Here is a 10,299-nt window from a genome sequence, read left to right as displayed (position 1 = left end):
AAATCAATGGAAAAATGTAAAAAAAATAATAATAAATCAAAAGATAAAATAAAAAAATAAATAAAGGAAAATAAATCAATGAGAAAAAAATGAAATAAAATAATAAATAATAAAATAATAAATGAATCAAAGGAAAAATGAATAGTTAAAATTTAAGGAACCAATATAAAATGAAAAAAATATATGAAGGAGTAATATGAAATAAACACAAATTGTTAAATCAAAATGTTACAAAAGATTGTACCTTCCACATTTAATTATCCCTATTCTCAATTTTGGGCTTTTCCACCTTTCCCAATGCTATTCCACGCATTTAAGTTTATTTAAAACCTAATTATGCCTTGCCTTGCGCCGTTTCTCTACTTTCCCAACTTTAATTTCATGGCAACGCTCTTCCCTGCAATAACCACTGAACATGAGACCTTTGGACGGCCAATACCATGTTTGTTTGAAGTATTTTTTTTACCTTGTTGTGCAACATCTGAATTCGACTGCTATTAACAAGGTACTGGTTGGTTGCTCCTTGTTCTCGTAATTTTCAGTGTGATTTGTGTATGCTGGATGCCAAATGATGTGTAATAATTCACGACAAGTCCAGATTTTGAGAGTACTTGTGTTTGGGTTATTGGCTTTGAACGATGGTAAGGTTTCTTCCCTTTGTTTTCTTTTCTTTTCGTTTGTTTTCGTTCCAGCTCCCCCCTCCAATGTCGATTTTACATATTATTTATAGCACAAAGAATGGCTATTTTTAGAGTCCTATTCAGACTAAAATTCTAAAGTTTGTTGGCCTCTTGATTTGTTGCTTGGAGTGGCGTTGGTGCCAAAAGAACTGGCGTCATATACGACCGTGTGGAATGGACGAGGAGCCGTGAGGTAGGAGGGATCTCCTGGGCTACTGGCTTGGAACAAATGATGTGTTTGTAAAGAGAAAAAAAGAAATGTATTAATTTAAGTAAAATATATATATATATAATATACTATATGCATATGGACAAAAATTAGTGTCCACAGTTGGATACGATAAAAAAAACATGACAAAGTATGGATTTGTGGGGTGTTTTGGTTGTAGGGTGTTGAGATGTTGATGCTCTGGCATAGTAATCGGGCACAATTAAACGGAAATAGTGAATGAAGAAGAAAAACACAAGTTTACAGTGATGACAAATAAATGGTATAATAATTTATTAAGTGTCAAAAAATGAATTACAATAAGTGTTCTTTTAATCCATTACAATAGAATGTTTATATAGTCTATTAAGCCTTGCAAACAAACAAACTGAAGTGTAATTACCTAATAAAAAATATTATTAATTAACATTTTAGCATTCACCCTACTTCTTCAACCTTCTTGATCTTTTTCTTGATCTTCTTTGTAGTTGACTTCTATTCACCATTTCTGTCTTTCTGTCTTTCTTCACTCTTTCATCTGAAGCTCCTTAAAAAATTTCTTCCTTTTACTTAGGTGATTCATCACGAATCGAAAGTGCTATGCTTTCTTTCTTTCTACTTTAGGCAAGAATCGAAAGTGTTATGCTTACTTTCGTTCTAATTTAGACGAGAATCGAAAGTGCTTCCTTATGTTATACTTTAGACGAGTATAAAAAATGCTATGCTTCCTTTCGTTCTACTTTATTCACCTTTCTTTTCTTTTTCTACATCCTCTTATCCAAAGTTCCTTTAGATTTTGTACCATGGATACTAGGCTGTGAAACTTTCAAGTCCCATGTTAACTTGAAGAAGAAACAAACATTGAAAGAAGTGTTCTAAATTGATTTCTATGGAGTGAAGAACCAACATAATTCTTCTTTTCAACATCAATCCAGACTTAAGCAGTTGAAAGAATCAACATTCTCATGATTTTTCAAAACACATCTCATCACAACACTTGACTCCAAACTCAAAGCATGAAAGAAAATGAGGCAAACCAATCAAATATGAACTAAGTGGTCGAAACATCACTTGTACTGCAACTGAAAGAAAATGAAACTAATACTAAAAACAAAATAACAGTATTCTATGTAGCATATCCCATTGGCTCTTAAGATCAACATTGAATTTCATAAAACACCAAGACCACTAGTAAACCAACCTGTAACCATTTGGATGAATCCATGCACCAAACACCTCATATCAACAAAAACTATGCAAATCCTCTAAGTTTCCTATTATTTCTTCAGATGGACAAAATGCAACCATCTAGTTTGTTCAATAAACTGAGTAGAAATACTCTAACCAGCGACTCACATCAAATCATATGAATAGAAAGATTACTGACGAATGAAACATCGATGGAGAAAAAAGCAATGACTCTAAAAGTAATCAAAACAGAGCAGAAAAAGGTAAAAAATAACCACCAAGAAAAGACAATGAAGGTAACGACAATTCTTTGGTGATGAATCTGACGATGGAGAACCATGAAACAAATCTTCAAGATCCACTTGATTTCGGTCGGTCACATAAACAAAAAACAGGCTTTAAATCTTGGTAGTAGTAAGAATTATAGTGTTCAAAGGACTGCAGTGGAGGTATCAATGCTAGGACTATCAACGATTAGATTGACGATTTCATGCAAGAAGTACCAGAACAGATGGACGATTTCACGCAAGAAGTACCAAAGTTGATGGATGATCGTACCATTCGAGATTTGGTCATGACACTTGTCGTTAAATAACCTCTTTGCATCGTTTTCCCTTAAGGTGAAACTTTGTTTTAGCTTAATATGGGGCTTACTCATCTTCTTTTTATCTTCCACGAACTTCCAAGTGATAATTCGCACAAACATCTCACAGAGTTTCATATGGTTTGTTCAAGCATGAAACCACAGGGAGTATCCGAAAACCAAATTGAATTACGAGTTTTCCCTTTTTCTTTATCTAGTTTAGCTAAAGAGTGGTTATTCCCAACTCTGTTAATACTTAGACTAACTTAACTTAAATTTTTCTTGACATGTTTTTCCCAGTAGCAAAGGCGAGCGAATTGAGAATAAGCATCCTGGGAATTAGACAAAAAGATGGAGAATCACTTTATGATTATTGAGAGTGATTCAAAAAGCTTTGTGCGAGTTGTACACAATACGGATTAACAAAAAAATTACTTCTCTAGTACTTTTATAAAGGGTTGATTCCCTTAGAGATGAAGATGGTCGATACTGCTAGTGGAGGAGCTCTCATCAATATGACCCTGAATGCAACAAGGGAATTAATTTTCACAATGACAACCAACTATCAACAGTTTGGCTTTACAAATGAACCTAATCGATGGGTTTATGAGATAAGTTATATTTCCCTTGAAAGTAAGATTGATAAATTAACTGACGTAGTTAATTCACTTGTTGTAGGAAATATCAGAGCAACGAGAGTATGCACAATGCCAGACCATCCAAAATTATGTTACCTAATGCTACAGGAAGAAGCTGACGCACAATAAAATGTGGTGGGAATTTTTTCGGGACGACCTCCCCAAAGGCCTTACAACCCTCATGGAAATATATACAACCCACGATAAAGATATCATCCAAATTTTAGTTATGTGCAGAAACTGAGGCCTAATCAAGCCTATAAACCAAGGCCACCTCCACTACAACCTTATCAACCGCAGAAGTCATCACTTGAATCAATCATCGAGCAATTAGCTATTTCCCAGGAAAAGTTCTAGAATCGTCCTGAAGCGCATTTACAAGAGATGGATAAGTAGATTAGTCAATTGGATCAGACTGTGGGGCGCTTAGAATCATAATGTAAACTTCCATTTCAAACTGAGACGAACCCATGAGAGAATGTAAGCGCCATCACCCTCTAGAAGGGTATAGTTGTCACATAATCAATCTCAGATGAGGTAGTAGCAAGATTCCAGAAGAAAGAAAAAGAGCCAAAATCCCAAAGGGAAGAAGAAATAGTTGTCACATGATCATAGAAAATGAAGAAAAATGACTCACAATCCGATCTGGCACCATCTCTCTATGTCGTTCCACCTCATTTCCCCTCGAGGTTAGTAAAAAGAGATAAACAAGCTAAGGAGAATGAAATTTTGGAAGTTTTTCAAAAATTTGAAATCAACATATCTCTCATTGAAGTTATTCGAAAGGTTTCGAGGTATGCTCAATTTCTTAAAGATCTCTACACAATAAAAGTAAGATTTACCGGAACAAAAAAGTAAATCTGGGAGAGCATGTTTCCGTAATTTTTCTGCTACGACTTCCACCAAAGTTGAAGAACCAAGTTATGTTTTCTATCCCTTGTAAGATCGATAAGGTTGGAATAAAACGTGCAATGTTTGATTTAGGAGCTTCTATAAATGTAATACCTTTATATGTATACAACTCACTTTCTACTGTGCCCTTTAAGGATACGAGAATGACTATATAACTAGCGGATCGATCGATAATTTATCCCGAATGACTCCTGGAAAATGTCTTAGTTAAGGTAAACGAGCTTATATTTCTAGCAAATTTCTATGTCGTTGACATGGAAAATGTCCAGACAAATACTTCTTTAGAAATTCTTCTTGTTTGTCCCTTCTTTAGTACGACGCATACGAAAATCGATGTAAGAAATGGAATTCTTATAATGGAGTTTGACGATGAGGTCGTAATATTTTATTCATATAAAGCAATGCAATATCCTGATAATGTTTCTAGTTTAAATTATATTGATGTTATTGAGCCTCTCATTGATGATTTTATAGAATCTAACTTTGTTGATAATTTATGTAGGGAATTGAGGGACTTTGATGAAGAAATCAGGGAGTTTGAGAAAAAAATGGTTTATTTTGATTCATGACTTATTCCCTCAAACTTTAAAATTTTACCTTTTATTTTATAGGCTCCTCAAATCGATTTGAAGTAGTTGTCGAAACACTTAAAGTATGTACTTTTTGGAGAAAAACAAACTTTACTAGTGATTATTTCAAACAAGTTGTCAAAAGAAGAGGATGAAGATCTGGTGACGATATTGCGTGCGCATTTGGAAGCCATTGGGTGGACTATCGCTGATATTAAAGGACTTAGTCCCTCAACTCTATGTATAAAATCAAGATCAAAAGAGCAAAGTCGTCATGAGAGGGACAACGCCAGTTAAATCCACCTATAACTTCTTGATATAGATATCATTTTACCCAATTTCATATAGTAATTGGGTAAGTCCGATCCATGTGGTTCCAAAGAAAACCGAAGTCACGGTAATTGAGAATTTGGAATGTGAGTTAGCTCCAACATAAGTACATAATAGATGGAGAGTTTTCATCGACTACAGGAAGTTGAACTCGTTAACTCAAAAAATCATTTTTCCTCTTCCCTTTATAGATCAAAAGATAGAGAGATTAGCTGGTAAAACTTATTATTGTTGTCTTGATGGTTTTCAGGTTTCTTCCAAATCCCAGTGGTGCCAAAAGATTAGGGAAAGACGACTTTCACTTGTCTCTCTGGCACATTTGCTTACCACTGCATGCCTTTCGGACTTTGCAATGCACCCGCCACGTTCTAGAGATGCATGCTTAGCATTTTTAGGGACTACATCGAGAAAGGCATCGAAGTCTTCATGGATGATTTCAGTGTGTACAATAACTCTTTTAAAGAGTGCCTTTTAAATTTAAATAATATGTTTAAACAATGCCTAGAATTTAACCTCGTATTGAATTACAAAAATACCATTTTATGATTGATAAGGGGTTAATTCTAGACCACATCGTTTCTTCGAATGGAGACTGATATCATACGCTCACTCCTTTACCCCTTAATGCGTAAGGGAAGTTCGTTCATTTCTTGGTCATGTAGGATTCTACCGCAGGTTCATTAAAGACTTCTCAAAACTGGTACAACCGTTGTGCAATTTACTGCAGAAAGATCAAGCTTTTGATTTCAATTCGAGTGCAAGGAATCATTCAACATTTTGAATGAAAAACTTGTATTAGCTCCGATTGTAAAACTATCAAATTGGGACTACCCTTTTGAGCTTATGTATGACATATCGGATACAAGTGTTGGAGCCATTATTAGTCAGAAAATTGGTAAAGAACTCCATGTCATAACCTACGCATCACGAACTTTGGATTCGGCTCAGAGAAATTATTCTACGACCGAAAAAAGAATTGTTTGCTATAATTTTTGCTTTAGAAAATTCAGATCTTATTTGCTTGGCACTAAAATTATTGTTTCTAACCATGCAACCTTGCGATATTTGATGAGCAAATATGAGGTGAACCTAAGACTTATCCAATGGATCTTGCTCCTATACGAATTCAATTTGTGAATTCAAGATAAAAAAGAGTTTGAAAATCTGGTAGCTGATCACTTGAGTCGTATTCTCCTCTCCATATTTGAACCACCAATTTGAGAAGAATTCCTCGAAGAAAATCTAATGGTGGCGCAGAAAGTTACCCATTGGTTTGTGGATATAGTCAATTATTTGGCCACAGATAAATTGCCATTTGATTTGTCGATGGTTGAAATCAAACAGATAAAGAGAGAATCTCGATTTTACAATTGGGATGATCCTTAACTTTGGAAGCACTGTTTGAATCATGTAATTTGGTGATGTGCCACTGAAGATGAGGTAAATTTAATATTAAATTTCTTCCATTCACTAGTAGAAAAAACCCCTTTAATGACGCGCATTGTGCGTCATCTATTGGTGCGGATGACACACATTTGCCTGTCGTTGAAGCCACCAACATGAATTTAAGATGACGCGCAACTGTGCGTCATAAATTTATGACGCTCATTTATGACACACATTTATGACACACCTTTATGACGCGCATTTATGACGTTCATTGAGCGTCATTGAAGCCCCCATCATAAATTAAGATGACACACATTTGTGTGTCATAAATATATGACACGCATGTATGACTTACATTACGTGTCATTGAAGCACACGTCATTAAAAAAGATGACACACATTCGTGTATCGTGATTGTATTTCGTAAATATATATATATATATATATATATATATATATATATATATATTGTAGATTGACAAATAATCAAACTAAATCACATTTAATGCCTCATAATACTATATATATATATATATATATCATATTATATATAAGAAATCCATTTGCATACAATATATTCACATTAAGTTATAAAAAATATTGTAATCATATGTCGATACAAAATATCACGGCATAATAAAGTTTTACTAATATGCCATCATCATTCGGGAGTGTACACAAGAAATAATTGAAAATAATTGTAACAGTTAAAACTAGTTGCAATATATAGAACAAACACATTCCTAATATGCATATTAAACTTCTGAAAACACCTTCCATGGTCCAGTATATTTATGCACAAACATGCACTCATGTTTCAACAAACCAAGTGACAGCTTACTTTTTGAAACTCTATCAGATTTTTCAGCAACTTTGTATTCTCAATTCCAATGGAATTGAGGCTTCCTGATTCTAGTTGTGTTTCATCAACCATCAAGTTTGAGTTAACAGTTAACTAAAGAACTCTAGGAATCAATCTGGAATACAACGTGAAGTTATTTAGAAAAGAAAAAGCTGAAGGTTCCAAGTTGCTTTCTTAATGCTTGCAGACATTAACTTCCCCTAGTTGCAGGGATACGATTAAGGACACATGTTTGTTTGATAATCCTTTTTTGAGGCAAGAGAGACAGTGTTTAGATATTCCAGTAGAGAATCATATATATGCAATAAAAAATGGAAAATAATCAGCCTTGGTTGAAAAGATAAGAACAAAGGGATTAAGAATCATATATCCCAAGAAGCAATAATCTGATACAAATACACCATGTATATGCAAGAATAATCACCTAGAAATAAGACACACAGATCTAGTAAATGTCTTTATAAAAATAAGCAGCAGATTCTCAAATCATTCAAAAGAATTGCAAATTTTTCATATTCAAATATAAGAATTGATCTCAGGTCCCACATCCATCCAATTTCTCAGTACTAATGTGGTTTTACAAATAAATCCAAATAAAACTGCTACATGAAGCATAAATTTTCACTTCTAGAATGTCCTACAAAAAGAAATGAGCAAACTAGTTGACTAAAAACACATTGACCAACCGATGACCTGCACAATCAGACATGGTTATATTCTTCATAACTAAGAACAACTAAATTAAACTTGCTTCTTTATACAGTGAGATTCACAGATGGCAAATAAAGTAAAAGAAAATCTAGACTTCAATTACTTCACTGCATGGCCTATCTTCAAAAGACCAGCACTAATTGTCACTATAAAGAACAAAATTAACTATAGAAACTCATAATAGCATTTGTTTCATAATTTTGATTTAGGTAAAAATAAAGGAAGACGAAAATGTTAACAATCAGAATTTGAGTCAGTTAAACAAAAGCAGATAAGAAAAGGAATAAACTGCTGCTTCGACAGGAAGCTTGTTTATTCATCACCCAGGTAAATTTCTTAAAATTATATGACCATATTCATGAAAATTTTAAGGTCATCCCTCCATACTCCAGACAAACTCACTTAACACATGATAAGCAAACCAAAGTTCTTACTATGACTAAGAATACTAGATTTTCAAGTGAACAATCATATTCCAATTTTAAAAGCATAAGCTAATATTACATAGGATAAAATTGAGGAAGATTGACCAGAATGTCAAACTAGTCAACTTAATATTCTTTTTTATCTCATTAGCTACCTATTGCAATAATTACATCTCACACTTTATACACATTAACATGTAGCTCAAGCACAGACAACTGTGTATGAAAATACCATACACATGCCATTGTTATTAGCTATTACCAGTTAAACAAAATATGAATATCATATGAAACTAAAAGAAATGGTGACAAACACAATCTCATGATAGAAATTTGTAACTTCAAACGAATAACACCAACACATACCGGAAGGAATTTTGATGATTTCTTCATAACAGCTAATGTACTTCTAAGACAACCTGATCGCTGTCAAGAGAAAATGTAATTGTATCTTAGCCCAGAAAGAATTTTAAGAGAAAAAAACAAAGTTAAAATGCCAAGTAGAAAATTTCCGAGCACAGCCAAATATGTTTTAGAATGGATGTTTCAACAGTATGTAAAATTTTCTGAGTTGGAATACATTAATTACAGACCTGAGCCAAAACCCATCCAACTAACCAATCGATATCACTTATGTGACTGGATAAGACAAGGGCATGTTCCTTACCTGAAAAAATCAACAATATCAGATGGCAAGTAAATGATTCAAAAGATTTAGGATAGAACAATAGCCATTATCCATGTAACTCTAAGCCCAACACCTAAGTTTCTTAGTAGAGGAAATTGACGTCACCCATAAAATTGAAGCTTTCATGGTCTGCAAAAACTTCAATCTGCAAATAAAATGTATCAAAGATTTAAAGTTAATTTTCAAGAGACAGCTAAAGAAATGGCATTCATGGTACCGATTCTTTTTCCACATTAAATCCTGGTTGGCTCAATAAAAGTCAATAATTAACAACTTATTCACATAACACCTATCAACCCTTAGAGAAGATAGGAAACTTCACAACAACTGTTCAAATCATTATTTGCCTAAAATCTAGATGAATTGACAATACACCGATCTTTATGCCTCTGAACATCAAAAATATGAGTTGGCCAAACATTCTTCACCTAAATATAACTTACCCAACAAAGTTTGCCACACTCAGAATCCCAAACGAAGCAGAGAGAATCTTTAACTCGATTCTGCATCTTGGTACTTAGCATGCAAAAATTATTTTGGAGACCTACTTTTTGAAGTCTAGATGGAAATGGAAATATAAAACAATTTAAGCATTTGGTCATCATAAATGTTGTCTCAGATTTCAGGATTAAAACAATACAATGCAGAAAGGATTTCAGAATTAAACTATGATATCTTCAAAAATGCCCAAAAGGAGTAATATCTTCAAACAAGATTTCAGAATTAAACAATGAAATAAAAGAGTTGGTTAACACCTTAACACCCGCCCACCAATCAACAAGCCGAACGAGTTCTAGCCACAACAACTCTTCCACCACGCGGTTGATCTCTCTATACGTCTTCTTGGACAGTGGTTAGATGAGAACAAAGCATACTGCCTAAAAAAGCTTCATATTGTATAAGATTGAAAAGGGTCATTGAACATGAGAGTAAAAACGAAATTTACACACTAGCCAATGAAACAAACAGAACCAACTTATCTAACCTAATAATTTTTGATTACTACAAAAACATAGGCAACAAAAATGGAATTTAAAAATCCCATTTTTAGCATCAAATACGGAAGCTTGTAAAGGTTGAAATTAAATATCCCAACTTAAATTTTCTTTTTCTTTT

The 10,299-nt window shown here is 33.6% G+C and overlaps 1 long non-coding RNA gene across 1 annotated transcript; it reads right to left on the bottom strand.

Annotated features, from left to right (window-relative positions):
• Positions 1 to 8,027: 8,027 nt before the first annotated feature.
• LOC120187750 lies at positions 8,028 to 9,133 on the bottom strand. Its single transcript, XR_005522328.1, has 3 exons — positions 9,089 to 9,133; positions 8,862 to 8,921; positions 8,028 to 8,052 (listed from the first exon to the last, which is right to left on the bottom strand). It is a non-coding gene; the product is annotated as an uncharacterized LOC120187750 (long non-coding RNA).
• Between the last annotated feature and the right edge of the window lie 1,166 nt (positions 9,134 to 10,299).

The sequence above is a fragment of the Hibiscus syriacus genome, unplaced genomic scaffold, assembly GCF_006381635.1.
Source record: "Hibiscus syriacus cultivar Baekdansim isolate YM2019G1 unplaced genomic scaffold, ASM638163v2 tig00113725_pilon, whole genome shotgun sequence".
NCBI lineage: Eukaryota > Viridiplantae > Streptophyta > Magnoliopsida > Malvales > Malvaceae > Hibiscus > Hibiscus syriacus.
This window is presented reverse-complemented; position numbering and strand designations above follow the sequence as displayed.